The following is a 20,353-nucleotide window of genomic DNA, read 5'->3' as shown; positions in this document are numbered from 1 at the left end:
TTTCAACAGCTTTTTTATCTATCTTTTTCTTCTTTTCTTATATCACATATTCTTCAGAGAAATGTGCTTTAAGACTTAACTGAGCAACTTCCCATTGATCAAAGATAACTGTTTTACTCTAAAGTGCTAAGAACTACACAGCTTTGTAGGATTCAGATCTAGAATGGGGGAAAAATAATACTAAATTCTTAAAGAACAGGTCATATAGAATTGTGTGGTTTCTTCTTCTTCTTCTTCTTCTTCTTCTTCTTCCCCTTCCTCTCCCTCTTCTTCTTCTTCTTCCCCTTCCTCTCCTTCTTCTTCTTCCTCTTCTTCCTCTTTACATGGAATCAGGGAAAACACACCAGGAGGAAACTTGCTGTTTTAAGAAAATAAAGGACTGGTTATTAAGAGTAAGCTAATGAAAATCTTTACATACTTCTAGGGTATGTAGTAAGATCAAGAGAACTAAGACTTTTTCTGCTGATCCATACTAACCTTTTTTTATACTTTTTTTATACCAGTTACATCCAGGAATGATTAGTTTTGTGTTACAGAGTAGGAAATTACGAAGCAAAAATCTTAACTGAGGTAGACAACTTCCCGTGCAAGGGCAGAAGCGTTGTAATAGAGTTTGAATGTATCTGTAATTCTGATATGCAGTCCTAGATTTCAGATCCCACATTAATTTTTCCACCAAAATATATGCAAAAAAAACCCCAAACAACAACAACAACAACAAAAACACCATGTACTTTCTATAGTAAATTCTCTAGTTGCACTAACTTAAATGCATTTCTATTTTGTCTTAATGGCACTATGTTGAAATTATGATATATGCAAAGTAGAAGTCTATAGTTGACAGTGATTCACAGCTTTATTTCTCCTCCTCAAAACAAAACAAAACAACAGCAAAACAAACCGATAAGCTCCATGACTGTATTGAAGTTCTCTGTCTCTTTTGCACGTCTATAGTAAAAAGATTAGTCTCATCTAAAAGTATATATAGAAAAAATCTCACTGAAATAAAATTATGTGGACCTAGGTGAAGGAAAAATACACACAAACAAATACAAAGAACCAGCTAACTGCCAAACTGACTAATAATAACACATAAAGAAAGAATAAGTTTTCTGGTAATCAAAGTTTGAAATACCTGAATTATTCGCTTAGCATCAATCAATAACTATGTGTCTGAGTCAAGTTTCTAGCTTTAAGTGTCTCCATTTATCAATGGTGAATTTAGATACCATATTTTTCAACACTTAAATTTTGGGAGCCCCTAAGTTCAAGTATTAGAAAAGTCTAATAGCATGTTATGCTGTGCAAGCATAAAAGTGATAGATTCCATAATACCGGTCTCCTCTCAGTGTTTACAAAGTGCTTTGAGATTCTAGGAGACATTAAGACAATTGAAAGCCAAAGGTGTCTGCTTACAGATGAAAGTCAGGGAACGGATGAAGACGGCTGTTATTTCCAGTCAACTGTGTTTGCAAAGCAAAATGTACAGACAGTTATTGGAGAATTTGGTCCACCATAAAGGCAGGCATCAAGTGGCTAGTATAGAACTAAACATTACAGCATAATTGCTACTGGAAGATACAGAGACTCTCAAGGCTGAACATAAATTTCTCATTATGAAGACAGTGAGCCAGCTCTTCAGATTTTTGCCTGTAATGTACCTAATCCCATCAACTCAGTACAGGGGCAAAGCAAGACCTGCAGAACATCAGAAAGCAGCAGCACTTGAGAATTTGTATTGGTGTTCTGTAAATGACAAGGTTAAGACCCATGTTTGAAGTGCAACACAGGATTTGGGATAATGGCTTAGGATACCCAAATTTATTTCCATTATTTCATGACTAAGAAAACAATGGATCAGCAGATAATATTGATCTGCAAAAACTGGATGACCTACGCCTATTCTATGAGGGATTTTACCATCTCCTTTCTGTTTGTAACATTCAGCAGTACAAAAAAGAAACACACTGATTAACTAATAAAATAAAATAAAATAAAATAAAATAATAAAATAAAATAAAATAAAAAATAAAATAAAATAACTAAATAAAATAAAATAAAATAAAATAAAATAAATAAAATAAAATAAAATAAATAAATCTGTTAGCAATCAGTTCTCAAGCAAAGTCTGTTCTGTTTCACTCATTTGACTCATTTGACTCATGGCTGAATTAGCCCCATACATGTTTACATAAGAGAATTAGAGGTTTTTAAATATATATATTATAACATACAAATAATAAAAAATCTAGTGGATATTGACAAAAGCATTCAGCCAAGAACAATTCCGGAAAGTTGGCAAACCAAGTTTGAAATGAACATGCATACTTTTGTCTTTTAAAGACAAGCAAAAACATACATAAAGCTACTCATTTCATGTGTTTGTTTGTTTGTTATAATAACAATAACAAAACAGATGCTGTAGTGATAGGATGCCACTGTGGTAGCGTCAGTTAATATGGTTATTTCTGTCTGACACTCTATGTTGGACATCCTCTACAACATGAGAGAATTGGGAAAACAATACTAGATTGAACTTCTGGCTGATTTCTGGTGAACATGCCCAGAAAAGCTCCAGTAGCTGTAGCAAAATAATATTAAACACAGCAGATCTTCTTCTCTTTGACATTCTCTGACTGAGGGAATGTTGGGTAATTTGGGAACATTTATTTGATGTAATGAAGACAATTAGTGCTGATAAAATTATCATAAGGTGAGACTATCTTTTATTTGATGACTTTTTTTTTTTTTTTTTTTTAAGAATACAGGGCACATCATAGTACTTTATAAGTCAAGTCCTCGGTTCGTGATAATGGTCTGAATTATCCTTCTAGAGGGTCTGGACATACTTTTTAAGTGTTGAAGTTTCTTTTTGATAGATTACAATGAATCTGTACAGTAGATCTTTTTCATCAATCACTATTTTGCAGAATAGGTGGTATTTGGTGTAGATAAGACACATGTAGGATAAGAGCTCTAACTCAAATATTTAGACTTTTCTCAATATTTAACAAGTTATTATATGAACATATTGCAATAAAAAGTAATATATTAACTGCGGTACCAAATGTTGTCCTTGCAGGCATGTGATGTTCATATTCAAGAAAAAAGTAATATCTGAACCAGGGCTGCAAATGGTCAAGAAATGTGTATAAGCAAAATGATATCTTAGCCAGGTTCTAAATACTGATTTTATTCCTTCTTCAGTGAACCACGATTTTTTTTTCCCCCCCCAAGGAACATGGATTTTTGTAAATTGTGGGAGCAACTAAACTGCTGTTCAGACATAACACAGCAAGTGCCCAGAAAGTTCAGTTTAATTCACACATATGCTGAGATGTACATGTATATGTACATTTATGTAAATTCCTGTTCCCTGGTATTTTAGTAAATATTTACTTCACCTGCCCTTCTTTTTGTCTGTTTGTTTCTTTGTTTTTGACACAAGTTGATGCATTTGAAAGTGCAATTTAAATTCAAGGATCTTTTTGTCTTTGGACATATTAGCCAACCCACCCAAGTGGTCTCTCCCTTCTTTCACATCATGTACACTTTCTTCTTCTGTTTTAAGTTTTCCCAAGAGCTCCTTGTCCATCCACACAGGTCTCCTGCCCCCCTTGCTCAACCTCTTTCTCGTAGGGATGCACTGATCCCAAGCTTGAAGGAAGTTGTGATTGAATATTAACCAACTCTTCTGGATCCCATTTCCCTCTAGGACCCTGGCCTAGGGAATTCCTCTAATTAGTTCCCTGAAGAGGTCAAAGTTAGCTCTCTTGAAATCCAGAGTTGCAGTCCTACATTTTGCCCTGCTTCCTCCTTGCAGGATCTTGAACTCCAACATCTCATGATCACTGCAGCTGAGACTGCCCTCAACCTTCACATTTCCAACTAGACCATCTCTATTTGTTAGTACCAGGTCCAGCAGGGCCCCTCTCCTTGTTGGCTCATCTACCACCTGCATCAAGAGGTTATCTGCAATGTTCTGCCGGACTGTTTGTTCTGAGCTGTGTTGCCTTCCCTGCAAATATTGGGGTGGTTAAAATCCCCCATAAGAACCAGCACCTGCGAACATGAAGCAACTTGCAGCTGCCTGTAGAAGGCTTCTTCCTCTTCCTCTTCCTGATCCCGTGGCCATTAAACACCCACTACAATGTCATCCCTGTTGGCCTGCCCTTTAATCCTCACCCGTAGGCTCTCTACTCACACTTCATCCCCCCCTAGGCAGAGCTTCATACATTCTAGTTGCTCACTCACGTAAAGAGCAACTTCACTACCTCGCCTTCCTGGTCTGTCCTTCCTAAAAAGAACAAATCCATCCATGGCTACATTCTGGTCATGAAAGCTGTCCCACCATTTCTCAGTAATTGCAATGAGATCATAGCCCTGCAAAAACACATACACCTCCAGTTCCCCTTGTTTATTCCCCCTGCTGTGTGTGTTTCCATAGCAGCATTTGAGTTGAGGTCCCAATGCATCTGCCTTTCTAGATGGGGCAAATATAACACGTCCATGTGGGTCTATGGTAACAGGAGACTTAACAGGAGAGCTGTTAAGCTCTGTTACCTCTCTAGGCTCTGGGCATCCTTTACTGGCTCTGGTGTTCAGCTGTTTTTTGTGGGATGGCATGTCATCCCATACCTTATCACCAGCATCCCTCATGATACACCCCCTCCTAGTTTAAATCTAGTTTAGATTAAATCTAGTTTTAATCTAGTTTAAAGCCCGATCAATGAGCCCTGCCTGCTTATGACTATGGACACCCTTCCCCCTTTGGGAAAGATGAATACTGTCCAATGCCAGCAAGCCTGGTGCCATGTAAGGCTTCCTGTCTCCAAAGAACCTGAAATTTTGTCAATGACACCAGCCACAGAGCCACATGTTAACTGACGCTATCCTTCTGTTCCTGTCACTGTCAGTACTGGGGAGAACGGAGGAGAAGATGCCTTGTGCACCCAAGTTCCTGATCATCTGTCCCTATTCCTTTAAGTCCTTTTTGATTGCTCTCAGGCTATGTGTTGCCACTTCTCCCAGACGTAGGACCAGCAATGGGTAATAGTCTAAGGGTTGAACCAAGCTGGGAAGTCTCCTGGTGATGTCCTTAACCTGGGCCCCAGGAAGGTGGCAGACCTCCCTTAGAGGAGGGTCCCTTCTAAATATTTGACCCTCTGTTCCCCCTGTTGTGGAGTCACCCACAACTAAAACCCACCTTTTTTTTTTTTTTCCTCCTGACTGTGCTTGCGGTATGGGGGGTTGGCCTAAAAAATGCAACACTAAATAACTGCACTGTAATTGCACAGGAGCCCTGACATGCAGAGGGGTGCCCCCCCCTCTGTATCCTGGGGAGTACCGTTGGAGGTGCAAGCTTTTATACCTGGGGGTGTCCTGCGAGGGGACCAGTCTGTGCTTACCATGCTGAGGCTGAATGTGGTTCTTGCTTCACCAGGCAGCCAGGATATCAGCAGGAAAGTGCTTGAGACCTGCATTTTCTGGCTGCAGGGTAGTGACAGTAGTCTGTATCTTTCATTCAGCCTTTTGTGGCTTAAGTCTTTCCCATCCTTCTCATTCAATAGAAGTGTATTTTTCCTCCTTTCCCGAATAGCAGAAATCCCCGCAGATGGTTTGTTACAGGTAGTACTTCCAACATCGTCCCTGAGCAGCTTTGCTTCTGCCTCAGTGCCCCATAAGGCAACTCTGGTCAGAAACTGAGGAGGCTGGAAGTTTTTTGCATGGTGCCATATGCCAGCCCAAACCAGTGTGCAATATGGCCTCAAAGAAGAATCAACTGCACAGGTTATCAGTTACTTTGACTGTAAAACATCATTTTCTTTATCCACTCAGTGTTCTGGTATACCGCTACGAAAATAACAAAGCAATACCAAGCTGAAGTAAAATCACGTGAGTCACATGGTGGTCTCCACTGCTAACCTGTTTTGGCCATGCAATTTAGTTTTGCTTATGCACTGGACTGTTAAAGTAATGTCTATCTAACCTTTAAACAACTGCTGCCAGATGAAATAAGACATGTTTTTTGCTGTTTTCAAAGCCTAACCTGGCTTTAAGGTTTCACTGTGACTCTGTACAACATTGACACTATTAAAAACCTGTGTTTGTTTGCATCCCTGGAATTTGTGTTTGTTGAAATACCAGACAAAGGAACAATATTTGTATTTATTTATTTATTTGCTTGTTTGTTTATTTTTACTGCTTATATATAATACATGATGTAACTGCATTTGTGCTTTGTAGGCAAAGAAGGCGGCTAAATATTTTATTTGTTTAGTGATCTTGCTATCTAAACAGGCAAGACAAATAGACTTCAGTATATGAAATATACCTTCTGAAAGAAAGGAACAAGGACAAGACATTGGAAATGCTAAATAATTATTGTCTCTACTGGATTTATTTCTTTCTGTAGAATATTGCATTAGATTAGACTGTTTCACCTCTGTTCTTAGAATTTTCTTTAATTTATGTAATTGAGTGGGTATAAAGGTTAGCAGTATCTCTGTATAGCTGGTCTGGCTTGTTAGTGGGCTTTTTGGTTATAACTGTAAGATTAATCCAAGTCACAAAAGCTTGATTAGGTCTTTTATCACCCATCATGTACATTTGGAGCAATGTATACAGCACAGAAGACAAAATTATCACAAAAACATTTTTTTTTTTCTGCTATGTTCAGCAGGAGGCTGAGATAGTGTAGCACAAGACAGATGTATGAGTTAATATCAAAGCAAGTAAAAACATTTCCCAGAGTGATTAATTTGTATTCCTTCATTCTAGTCACTTTTACTTTGTTACTTTATTTTATTCTATTTTAAAGAATATTTTGGTTTTAAGGTCAACAGATCCAACAAGGTCAGGGTCTAAATATTTTGAATTTGGTCCCATGTACTGAATCCACTGTTTTCTGTCACCCTTTTGCAGGAAACCCAATACTTTAAATAAGAACTGAGAGCCTCACTACTTGGTAAAATCTGTGCAGCAGTGCACTCAGTGATGCTCTTTCTCATCAGTGTGCTTTGACAGTAAGAAAACAAATCCTTGGAAATATTTGAGGCCAAGTTCGGTGTGGCTTTGAGCAACTTGATCTACTAGATGGTGTCCCTGCTTATGGAAGTGGGGTTGGAACTAGATCATAGAATCATAGAATGGCTCAGATTGGAAGGTACCTTAGAGATCGTCTAGTTCCAAGCCCCCTGCCATAAGCAAGGATGCCAACCCCTAGATTAGGTTGCTCAGGGCCTCATCTAACCTGATCTTGAACACCTCCAGGGATGGGGTATCCACAACCTCTCTGGGCAACCTGTTCCAGTGCCTCACCACCCTCTGAGGGAAGAATTTCCTCCTAGCCTCTAATCTAAACTTCCCTTCTTTTTGTTTAAAATCATTCCCCCTTGCCCTGTCAATATCTGATTGAGCGAAGAGTTGCTCTCCATCTTTTTTATAAGCCCCCTTCAAGTACTGAAAGATTGCAATGAGCTACTTTCAATGAGTTCTTCTCCCAGTCTATACTCATGTCTAGGATTAGCCCATCCCAGGTGCAGCACCGTGCACTTTGTCTTGTTGAACCAAATTATGTTCACGTGGGCCTACTTCTCAAGCTTGTCCAGGTCCCTTTGGATGGCAGCCCTTCCTTCTGTTGTATCGACTGCACCACTCAGCTAGGTGCCATCTGCAAACTTGCTGAGGGTGCACTCGATCCCACTGTCTATGTCATTGATAAAGATATTAAACAGCACCGGTCCCAGGACAGGCCCCTGAGAGACATCACCCATCTCCGGCCTCCACTTGGACATAGAATCATTGACCACCACTCTCTGGGTGCAATCTTCCAGCCAACTCCTTATCCACTGAATGGTCAACCCTTCAAGTCCATATCTCTCCAATTTGGAGATCAGGATGTCACGTGGGACCCTGAAAAAAGGCCTTGCCGAAGTCCAGATAGATAACATCAGCCAGTCTTCCCTTGTCAACTGATGTGGTCACTCCATCGTAGGCCACCAGATTCTTCAGGCACTGTTTACCCTTGGTGAAGCCATGCTGGCTGTCTCAGATGACTTCTTTGTCTTGCATGTTCCTTGCCATTGCTTCCAGGAGGGTCTTTCCCATGGTCTTGACAGGCACAGAGTTGAGGCTCACCAGTCTGTATTTCCCTGGGTCCTTCTTTATTCCCTTTTTAAAAATGGGAGCAGTGTTTCCCTTTTTCTAATCACTGGGGACTTCATCTGACTTGCAGGACTGTTCAAATGTGATGGAGAGGCTTGGTGACTACTATCAGCCAACTCCCTCAGAACCCTGGGATGTATGTCATCAGACCTCATAGACTTGTACTTGTTTAGTTTCATTAGGTGGTCCAACCCAAATCACTCTATGATTTTTTGACTCTAAATCAGATATAGGCATTTCTCATTTTTTCAGTTACTTTTATTTTTTTGCAATCACTTTTTGAATTGGTAAACTGTTGCTTAAATGTTCCCTAGACCTACATTTAGGAGATATCAGAAATATTGCAGCATATGATTTACCTAAAGAGCATGAGTTTCTTAATTCAGGACCTTGTAGAATTCGTTGTGCTTATACAGACCTGTTTAAGTTTCACTCTTGTGAAAATACAACAGAAGTAAATAAGTGAAAACTTTCATGGACCTTAAAATATGAAAAAGAAATCAATAAAGTCTTGGAAAAAAATAATTATTCTGTTTTTATTAAGGCTTTAAAAATTCAGTTACTATAATTTCTCTACATTACACAAACATTTAAGTAGAATTCATTGATTTATTATAAAGTATGGGATAAAAATGTTTTTTTCCAAGGTAAGGTCTGGGTTAGAGTGCGATGAATTCTTTGAACCACACATTTGATTTGTTTTCTTAATAAACAGGGTAGCCACACACATTTTTTCCTGTCTTCTATTGGTTTATTTGTAACTGGTCATCTTTTACTCTGCAGAGAGATTCTGTATACACAATTTATTTTATCAATTACCATAAGGTAATAGTTAATAGACATAACAGGAAGCTAGAGGGACTATGCTAGCTGGCTAAGCACAAGTATCTTCACTATTCCTGGTGAAGGAACCTGACAAAATTCTGGTGGCCAGTCAGCCATCCGTCATGTAGGATTCTGGTGGCATCCATCAGGTTGGTTTCAGGTAGTCCTTAGAAAGTCTGACCTTTCAACTTCATAAAGTTCTCTTTCATCCCTGTTACTTTTTGTGTCATCGTATATAGACTATTGCCAGTAGTTACTCAGCAGCATAATGTGTTTTTTGGGTCTTCTTCTATGTTACATGTCCTAGCTTTAGTCATCTCATTGCTGAGGAAATTAGTAACTAAAGCTGAGACAAACACATAGACCTGTACTTCAAAACACTGAACAGAATATCCAAAACTAGGTGTCATAGAAAGGAGAGACCAAATCAGCAAGTATTAAGCACTGTCCCATGCTTAGCCTATAGAAATGGCTGAAAATTAGGAGTGTTTTTCTTAAAATTGTGTTCTTTGGACTGAGCTAAGGGACTTATGCTGCGGCATCCTCTTGTTCTCTTTGCAAGTCATTTCAAGCATGTAACTAGTACAATTTCTAATATTAAAACTGAAAACTGGCACATTGTTCTAATTGTAAAATGATTTTCAAACAATCTGAAAAAATAAACTTCTCATTAGTAAAAATTGGCTGTACATTACAATTCATTTAAACCTGGGACTGTATTACTTTGGACATCTTGTGCAGAGACTGAAATTTCTTGTTTTGCTGCTACCAACTTGGAAAATTAAATGTGGGTTCTGAAGTGTGATCATGCATGTCTGGCTGTATGTGTTGGTCTCATTATAAAGGTCTTTCTCACAAACATCATAGTATGATGGCTAATAGCTCTGTACGCACAACAACAACAACAGAAAATATCATGTTGAATATTTGCTCTTCATTAATATTATTGTTTGTACAAGATGTTCTAATGCATAAATAATCTTTCTTCACAGTACTAATTGAAAACACATCTATTCACAAAGGACTGTATTTAGTATGCATAGCTATCATGATCTACAAAAACATCATCAGTCAGTGGTTTATCTATAAATAAAGAGATAAAAAAAACTGAGTCTTAAGACTTCAACATTTAGGAATTCTTGCTGCCCACTAATGATTACCTTTGATTGATACTAAGTTTGATGTATCTGTTGATAACGAAAATACAGCGGTAATATGATCTTTAAAAGTGTTGTTCTAAAGGGCCCAAGCTTTATGTTGTTCCAGGGGCTAGCAATGACCTGACCTTTACAATGACTTCAGGTCTTTTCCTGAACATTTATGAATTTTGATTTTTTTCTCAAAGACTGTAAAACTTGTTAGACTTTTGTTTGCCAAATCTCTTCAGGAGATGTCTTTGATTTCTTATTTTTATTTATTTATGTAATTACTTTATTTTTGTGGAAGTGACATTCTCTTGATTATAACTTTTTAAACCAGCATTATGAATCTAAAGTTCAGCCTAACACCACACAGGTGTTAATATTAATGATTATAACATCAGCTGTCTATGTCTGATTGTCTCCTGCATTTGATGCTGTTGTACACTGAGATTACTTAATTGCAATTACATATGGCCCATTTGTGTGTGTTTTTTTATTATAGATTATCTTCATTCATATGGCATATCTCTGCTTTACATGAGTTATTAGCTAATATTTGGCTGGTGACTACATTTTCTAATTTTGGGCTGCTGCTTATTGTTAAGATAGATGTTAAATGACATTGTCCTGTTTTTCTGCATATCTTTTTGTGACAATTACACTTAGTATTATGTTTTTGAGGTTAATCCTTGCTGTATGATAGAATAATAAATATATTTTATATTTGCAGCTCAGAAGGTGTTTTTTTTGTTTGTTTGTTCTTTTTGTTTTCTGTAAAGCTGAACAAAGGGCCAAAAGCTGGACTCAGACTGACTTCATTGGTCACAAAAGGGGTCAGGAGACACTGCATGTTCAAATCTTAATGTCACTGAAAAAATATTTTGACTAAAGATTTTTTCAAAACAATCCAAGTAGGGTTTGGAAATACCTGTCTTATTGAATATAAATATGAGACAAACCTTTCCTTTCAACTCTGCTGAAACTACTGTACAGCTTCACAAAACTTATAGATCAGAATAGCTGAACAAAATTTCTCACTCCACTGTCACTCCATGAAGTTTGATGGGAGAGAAGAAAGAATAGATACTTGTTCTATGCTTCTGAGTACAAAAATAGTTTCAGTAGCATAAAAGAAAAGAAATTATTCATATTAAGATAAAATAAATAAACTAATGTACAAGATGATCGTGCTGTTTAAATAAAAAAAAAAAATCAGTTGAAATTGCTGAAATATTTTCCACGGTTTATTTTGCATTATGTTCTTGAAGAAGTCTGTCATATGATGTAATTAGAAAGGAATAACCACTCGTATAAATAAATATGAAGCTTCAGTGTGCACTGCTATCTCCCTATGCTTGCATCCTGTGGTGCCCTGAAAAATTAAGGAGGCAGAGCACAGTGAAAGTGAAGAACATAAAAGCCGTTGGAATGTCATGGTAGCCTAGCGTAAGCTCAGTGAAAATGTCCAGTCCATATTATCCTAGGAAATCCACAACATATGGATTCAGGTTACCTGAAACAGACTTCAGACCACACAGAAATATAAACAAGAAAAACAGAGAGAAAAGGAAGCATATCATCTTGATATTTCTAGCTCCAGGCTAGGTTCTTAGACTTATATAACAATAGTAGAACTTAGAACCTGTTAAATCCCAGGAATAAAAGAAAACTTCATAGACCCAGTGATATAATTTTACAAATGCTTTTCTTTTCAGAGAAGGCCTCTGTGTATATTTATGGGTATTTTTATACACTCTTTTTTTCTTTATTTTAATTTTCTAAAATATTGATTATTAGAAATGTCCATTGACCCTTCTTGTTGAGTACTTGGCTAGTACAGCAAATACATATAAGGACAGGCAGTAGAAAACTGATTGGACACAATGAAAAAGGCAGAGGACATAGGAAAAATCCTGCAGTACAAACTGAAAAATCTCAGAGAATTGAAACATTCATTCTTAATCCATACTTCAGATGCCCTTTTCTGATTTATCTAAATGGTATCAAAAAATATAGTTAGGCCTGTGCCACATTCAGACAGAGATAGTTAATAGGCTGATAGCAAGAATCTTACCAGGGATGTGAAATGCCAAAGTTTGTGTTTCTATTCTCAACCTACTGAAAGCAAGTGTTTGGACTTTTTTTTCTGTTAAACATACAAACTGACTGGCCGTGACATGTTTCTATGATGTTATTGTTTACAAAGCAACCTTATTCCTTATTGGCTATTTTGTTAGTCAGTGGTATAAAGAGCATTTAACTAAAACTCAAAATAAACCATTGACTTTGAGTTGTTACTTGCTATTATAAAAGAGATTAACATTCTAGTATAATAGTGATAGCTTTAGATAAATTGTCTATAACCAACATTTTTCAGAAAGGTTATTTTCTATAATTTTTACTTTCCTGTAAGACTTTACCCCTTCTCTGTCTTAGTTCACATCTGTACATTAAATTAATCATTATGCTTAATTTACGTCGAATTCTTTCCTGAATATTTTCAATTTATTTGGGATCGTGCTGCTAAATATGATGTCAGTAGGGCCAATACACAGCTTTACTCAAGCACATCTAGCTATTTGTTTGAAAAACTAGACAAGCTGGAGTTAATATGAATTTACATCCATAAATGATATCTGTCTAATTGTAATTATGGTAATTTATGATTAAGACACAGCATAACATGAAAATAGATTAATTGCAAGAGGACTGTAATACAGTGGAGGCACCCTCTCTTCTTTGTTGATGAGGCAGCTTGACATGTTTGCCAAAATTTTCTCTTAGATGATAAAAAGGCAGCAATTTGTTTTCTATGTATTTTGTTGTTGTTTAGTATTGCTGTACTGTACTGGGAAATAGTTATACAGCACTACACCTGAGAAGTATCTATTCCTTAATAACTCACTCCTGAAAGAGGGCAAAGTTTGTGTTTCATTCCAATCATTTAATGCTTCTACATTCAGTGGGTCTATACAGATTTATGTATGGTCAGGATCCAGAGCACACTTTTTTTTTTTTTTTTTTTTTTTGCGGAAAATTCCTTGTGATCTTCAAAAGAGCAATATCTTATTATTTATGAGTATACTAAAGGAGCAGGTGGACTTAATGATTTGGACATTAGTGCTTGTGCTTGCATGAATTATTATTATTATTATTAACTAATAATTATTATTATTATCTGTAATGTCTTCATGTTCTATAAGAAGAGAAATCATGACCACACATACCAGAACTGTAGAGGGTAATACACCTCAAATAATATCACAAAACCTTTATCAATAAACACTTTATGTCATGCCAAGAGTCACAGCAACACAAATATCTAATTTAAGGAGAGTACATTGACACACGAGAGGATTTTTTATTTTGTTCACATTTTTACAAATGCAAAAATAAAATAAAAGATCAGACACAGAATGCTAAATTCTACAGTTAGACCACCTAAATGATTCAGGGTAAACCTATATAGCCAGGAATTTCTAAGTAAAGACAACTTAGATGTTGTCATGGGCTTGCCCTGCTGGGCAGCCAAACTCCATCATAACAGCTCTCTCACTCTGCCTTCTTAAAAGAAGAGGGAAGAAGAAAGTATGTTGGGAAAAAAAAAAAAGAAAAAAAAGTTCACAGATTGAGATAAGGTGAGATAAGGATATTTAAATTAAAGGGAAAGGAGGAAGAATAAATAAATAAATAAGCCAAGCAAAGACCACAAGGAAGCAAAGTTGGAAGGAAAAATATTATTCTCTACTTCCCATCAACAAGTGATGTTTGGACATGTCCTGGGAAGCAGGACTTCAACATGTGTAGCAATTGTTTGTGGTGACAGATGTCTTCATAGTGAGAACCCTCCCTCTCTTTCCTCTTTCCCACCTTTTATTGATGAGTATGAATATCATATGATGTGTGTGAGTTACCATATGGTGTGGAATATCCCTTTGGTCGTTTAGGTCAGCCGCCCTGGGGATTTCCCCTTCCCACTTCTTGCTCACCTTCCCCTTCACACTTAATGTGAAGAGTACTGGCTTCAGAGGGGTTTGGATAGTGTCTTAATGTTGTGACAACACTCTCAGCAATAGACAAAACATTGGGTCTGGTTCATATCATTGCTGTTCTAGCTACAAGTGCAGAATACAACATTATGAATGGCTGCAGGAAAAGTTAACTGCATCCCAGCCAGCCCCAGTACAGATGTAGATGGGCCATTTCAGACCTTTTGTTACTCAGTACAGAATATCCTATATACCTTATTATGTCCATGACACTTAGAGGGAATAAACATTTCAAACATGACCTTAGAAGTACTGTCACAATATCCATCTGTTGTTTGTATAAAGATGTTTTTCTTCTGAAGTGCTGGCTGTAGTCCCTAATGGCTTTTGTTACCCTGTAAATGCCCACGGAGCTCTCAATGACACAACTGAGAAACTATTTATAATGTGTAAAAAATGTGTAGATTCATTTTACAGGTTAGTCTTCAGTGCAACTAATTATCAGGTAGCAGAGCCTTCTAGATAGCTGGATTTTGTTTGGTTCTTCTCACTTGTCAAAATCTGCAAAAAATCGTCCCTCTTGCCAGACCTCCCTATGCTTAATCTTGAGTGCTCTCTCCTCAGAAAGGGGGAAATTGGTTTTGACTACCTTGCACTGATGCCAAGGTGAATTTAGACAGTGACGCTCTCAGGTATTTCTATGTTGAAAGTCATTGAGAGAAAATGTATTATTTTCAAGTGATATGAAAACAGTGAAGAAGAAATAATTCATAAGCATGCAAAAGTGAAGATTTCCATGAATGCTTCAGCAAGTACAGCACTGTGATCTTATCAAGTGAATGAAGAATGCATATTTAATCTTTTTCTTACTCCTTCTGAAGCAAACAAGAGCAATAGAAATGTGACATATTAGCTCTTTTGTAGTGTTCACAATAGTCAATGCCAGTACAGACTATTTGAGTCCTCTGAAGGAAGAAATGAATTTAGATTCAATGGCTCAACTGACCTTAAAACACTTTTAATAAGGATATGTTTCTCTTGATATTTGCCTACCAACTATATTCTTAGTAAGATTATTAATATTTTGCAGAATAAATGTTTGTTGTCATATACCTGCAAACAAGCTAAGAAAATATAAAAACCAACCAACCAAAAAACAGCAAACAAACAAACAAACAAACCCCAAACCCACAGACTAATTAATAAAAATTTTGAAAAAAAAAAAATGGTTAGGGAGTTTCTTCACTTTTTGTGTGCTTAAAGCTACTTTTTATGCATTCAAAGCTCATTGTAATAGGTTTTGTTGTTGTTGTATGAGGAGCTGTAGATAATTGTAATCTTCTGCTTTGTTGTATGTCAAAGACTTTATTCTCAGATTCATCTGGTACATGTTACAAGTACCTGTACTCCTTACAAGATCTAAGGATCAGTGAGGATAAGTGTCAGATATTTATGTGTTTCAAAAAAAAAAAAAAAAAAAAAGAAAGAAATATATAATAGCTGAGCTGTACTGCTCCAGGGAGCACTGCAGGTTCAGGAGCACATCTAAAGTGCTTGAATATCAACTCACGCAGTATGAGGAAAAAACAGCATGAACTGGAAGCTCTGTTCCTTTCCCAGAATTTTGATTTGATTGCTATTAGTGAGGCTTGGTGGAGTCACAGAGCTGGATTTCTAGGATGGAGGGTTATTGTCGATTCAGGAGGGATAGGCAAGGCAGGTAAGGTGGAGGTGTTGTACTGTACTTAAGGGAGAGATTAGATTGTACAACACTTGCCATTAACAATGGTGCGATAGAGAACCTGTGGGTGAGGATGATGCCATCCCAATGATGGACGGCAAAGCAGGTGTTGATCACCCAGGCCAATGGATCAGATGAGCTATTCTATAGACTGTCAGGGAAACTCTTGGGATCAGTTGCCTTCATCTTTATGAGGCTCATTCCATAAAATGGGAATATCACACAGCCATGACAAACTAGTCTGGGAAATGCTTAAAGCATGTTGAAAATAACTTCCTGTCACAAGTGCTGAGTGAGCCAAATAGGAAAGATGCCTTCCTAGACCTGTTTAAGAATAGAATAGAGAACATCTTGTGGATGATATGATGGTATTTGGTTGTCTTGGTCACAATGATCATGAATTAGTTTAGTTCAAAATTTTTGATGTAAGGAGAAAAAAGGTCAGCAGATATGCCACCCTAGATTTTTGAAGATTAACCTTTAGGTTTCTCAGGGAGCTAGTTAGCAGTGTTCCCTGGAAACCTGCTTAGAGGGTTTAGGTGTCAATGACAGCTGGTCACTTCTCAAGAAACACCTTTTCAAAGCCCAGGAGCAGGCCATCACATTGTGTTGTAAGTTGAGCAGGTGGGGTAGAATATTGGCTTGGCTGAACAGAACTCCTCATAGAACTAGGACTGAAAAAGAAAACATGATCTATGGAAACAAGGTCTGGCACCACAGGGAGAGTACAGAGCCACAGTTTGCATCTGCAGGGAGAAAACAAACAAGGCCAAAGTTCATCTTGTGTTGACACTGACCACTGTGATGTCAGACAACAAATAAAGGACTTTTTTAAAGTATGTCAACAGTAAGAGAAAGTCAAAGGAAAATATTGGACTGATACTTGATGAAGATGGTCACCTAATAAGGATGAGGAAAAGGCTGAGGAATTTAATTCCTTTTTTTACCTCAGTATATAATAATATTGACAGATCTTGGGCTTCCTGGTCCTCACTGTCGGAGGACCATGACCCATGAAGTAGTGACTTTCCATCTGTGGTCACTGAAATGGCAAGGGAACAGCTGTATCAGATCAACATTCATAAGTCCTGATGGGATTCACCCCAGATCACTGAAGGAATTATGAACATTACAGTTGGTTCCCTGTCAACAATTTCCCAAAGGCTGTGGGAGTTTGAGGAGGTCCCTTCTGACTGGAAGATAGCCAATGTTATACCCATCTACAAAAAGAGCAGGAGAGAAGACCCAGGAAATCCCAGACCTATTAGTTTAACCTCAGTCCTTGAAAAAGTTAGAGATTATCCTGGGTGTTATTGAAAGGCATTTAAAGAACAACGCAGTTATCAGGAATAGTCAACCTGTGTTCATGTAGGGAATATCCCACATTACAAATCAGTATCAAATCAGATCTCTTTCTATGATAAGGTCACAGGCTTTGTGGATGAAGACAAGGCAGTGAACATAATCTTTTTGGATTTTAGTAAAACCTTTGATAATGACCCTCACAGCATCTTTCTGGAAAAGCTGTCCAACTGTTCATGATATGCTGGGTGATAAACTGTCTGAATGGCAGAGCTCAGAAGATTGCAGTGAATGGAACTACACTTGGCATGTTACAAGCAGGGTTCCCTGGGTCTCCATTCTAGGGCTGATTCTGTTCAAAATTTTTATCAATAATCTGGATGCAAGTGAATGCATCCTTTGCAAGTTTGCTGATGATATTAAACTAAGAGGTGCTGCTGACTCTCTAAAGGGATGAGAGGCCTTGCAGAGGCATCTAGATAGTTTGGAGAATTAGACAATCATCAATGGCATGAAGTTCAACAAAGGTTGAGGTATAAGGAAAGGCTGAGGATTCTTGGTTTATGTGGTTTGGAGAAAAGGAGGCTAAAATGTGACCATATTAGTCTCTACAACTTCTTGACGAGGGGAAATGGAGAGGGAGATGTTTCTCTCTTCTTCCTGGTAACCAACAATGGTATGTGTGGGAATGGCACAAAGGTTCATCAAGGATAGTTCAGGCTGGATATTAGGAAAAATTTCTTTACCATCAGGGTGGTCAAACACTGGAACAGGTTTCCAAGTGTGGTGGTTGATGCCTCACACTTGTCAGTGTTCAAGAGGTATTTTGATAATGCCCTCAATAACATGCTTTAACTTTTGGTTAACCCTAAAGTGGTCATGCAGTTGAAATAGATCTTTGAAGGTCCATTCCAGCTGAACTGTTCAATATTATGCTATGCTGTGCTGTGTTGTGCTCTTCTATAGAGATATCAGAAAGCATCTATAGTAGAGCAGTATCATTAATCTAATTCTGTTACACCATGGTAATGGTACCTATACCTTACACTGTCCTCATAGTGAAATCTGAATTCTGAAACTAAATACTGACAGTTGAATAAGCTTCTGGAAAGTATCATAATAGTGCTCAGAAAAGAGTATGCATATCAGCAAAAATATACGCCTTGATCATACTTCAACCTCTGCCATTACAGTACTTCAAGAGAGAATGAGAGAAGGGAGAATAATCTATCAATTCAGAAAAGCCTGTGATCAAAAATAGATGTTTCAAAAGCAAGTTAAATCAAAAAAAGCAAGCAAGCAAACAAACAAACAAAACAATAATTTAAATAATTTGATATCTACTTACAGGGATTTTATCATTTGTAAAATCAAAGGATAACTTAGGTCAGAAGATATCTTTAAAGATCATCTAGTTCCAACATCTCTGCCATGAGTACAGATACTTGTCATCACGTTGCTTAAAGCCCCATCCAACCTAGCTTTGAACACTTCCAGTGACTGGGCATCTAAAACTTCTCTGGGCAACCTGTTCCAATGCCTCACCACCCTCACAGTGAAGAATATCTTCCTTATGTTTAAATCCACTCTCTTTTATTTTAACACCATTACTCCTTGTCACTAGACGTTCTGGTAAAAAGTTTTCCTCCATCTTTCCTATAAACCTTTTTTTAATATATTGCAAGGCCACAATAAGGCCTGCTTGTAGCCTTCTTTCCTCCAGACTAAATGTGTGATGGTGTACTCTGACCTCTCCCCCCCACACACACTCCTCCCACTTCTCACTTTCAGTTTGGTCATTGCCTTGGTCAAGCACTGGTCGTTGCACCCAAGGCCTTGCTTTAGCAGATAGTGACTACTGTTCTGGCTACATCCAAGGCCTTGCTCATGCAGACAGCAACCACAGTATCAGTTCAAACCGAGTGCTGGAGAAATTGACAGAGAGATGTCTTGCTCAGCAGCTGAGGGCCAATGGAGCTTGTGCAACACCCTTTTTTTTTTTAATGATATCTTAGAGGAACTGGAAGCTTTGAAGCTGAATGGTGGAAAAGTCATGCTCAGAGTACACTGTCATTGCACCATTGTTGCCAGCAATTTTAACAGGTGACCTTAGAAAGACAGTAGTCTGCCTTGTTGTCAGAAGCAATCTCTTTAGCAATGTATGGAAATGCAATGAGTTCTAGAAATCCACAAAAGCTGATTAGAAGGTTCTTGAAAGAGTTTGTCTTGAACCTAGTACTCTATTTGATTATTCAGATCTGATAACGGCAAAAATCTGTGTATACAATCATTTGTTAATAGACCAAAATCAAAGATATTTTGAAACCAGACATTGAGCTAATATCAACTTTCCTTCTATGAAGATCAAAATTTAAAAACTTGCTCTTTTTATTAAGACGAACAGTAATAACAACTACGGTGAATCAAAATACTAAGTTAATAAAAAGTCTCAAAAGAAATAATCAGAAAATCCACTAAAACTCTCCAAACAAAATATAAAGTTCTCCAAATAAACTGCAAAATACACTTGGTCAAGTTTAGGGAAAAAATAAAAATAATAAAAAAATAAAAATACCCAAATGCAGTTTCAAATGACCCTGAGAAGAAAGAGATATATGCTATATGGTAAGTAGAGGCTCTTTTAATGGTTCTGTTATTTAATTTTTGTATGACAAATATGTTGGTGTCATAGTTTAGGATCATAGAATATCCCGAGTTGGAAGGGACCCATTAGGATCATCGAGTCCAACTCCTGGCACCACACAGGTCCACCCAAAAATTCAGACTATGTGACTAAGTGCACAGTCCAAACGTTTCTTAAATTCAAGACAGGCTTGTTGCAGTGACTACTTCCCTGGGGAGCATGTTCCAGTGTGTGACAAGCCTCTCAGTGAAGAACCTCTTCCTGATGCCTAGCCTAAACCTCCCCTGCCTCAGCTTGACACCATTCCGTTGGGTCCTATCACTGGTGACCAAGGAGAATAGATCAGTGCCTTCCCCACCACTCCCACTCGTGAGGACATAGTTTTGTCTGGCTTAGAGTTAATTTTCTTCATAGAGGCTCACACAATGCTGTGTTTGGATTTTTGATGAAAATAGTTGTAATAACACACTATTGTTAATGAAGACGAGTGCTTACAGAGAGACAACAACTTCTCAGCTTCTCATGCTGACCTGCCATTGAGGTA

This window comes from Cygnus atratus, chromosome Z (genome assembly GCF_013377495.2).
Source record: "Cygnus atratus isolate AKBS03 ecotype Queensland, Australia chromosome Z, CAtr_DNAZoo_HiC_assembly, whole genome shotgun sequence".
Lineage (NCBI taxonomy): Eukaryota > Metazoa > Chordata > Aves > Anseriformes > Anatidae > Cygnus > Cygnus atratus.
Note: the sequence above shows the minus strand (reverse complement) of the source record.